Source organism: Vigna unguiculata, unplaced genomic scaffold, assembly GCF_037176805.1.
Source record: "Vigna unguiculata cultivar grain cowpea cultivar isolate G323 ecotype 2 unplaced genomic scaffold, ASM3717680v1 ptg000069l, whole genome shotgun sequence".
In the NCBI taxonomy this organism is placed as follows: Eukaryota; Viridiplantae; Streptophyta; class Magnoliopsida; order Fabales; family Fabaceae; genus Vigna; species Vigna unguiculata.
Window position 1 is genome coordinate 92,501 of NW_028196716.1, and position 317 is coordinate 92,817.

Below are 317 nucleotides of genomic sequence, written 5' to 3' on the forward strand. Positions count from 1 at the left end.
GCATCATCCCCCCAAGTTGCCTTGTTCGCAGTTTGGCCTAGTTCACTCTTTTCCAGTGTCATCCCCCCAAGTTGCCTTGTTCGCAGTTTGGCCTAGTTCACTCTTTTCCAGTGTCATCCCCCCAAGTTGTCGTTGCCAACAACCCAAGAGTCCATAGTATTCGGAGTTCTAGCGGGGCCTCCCCTTGCTTCCAACAACCCAAGAGTCCATAGTATTCGGAGTTCTAGCGGGGCCTCCCCTTGCTTCCAACAACCCAAGAGTCCGTAGTATTCGGAGTTCTAGCGGGACCTCCCCTTGCTTCCAACAACCCAAGAGTC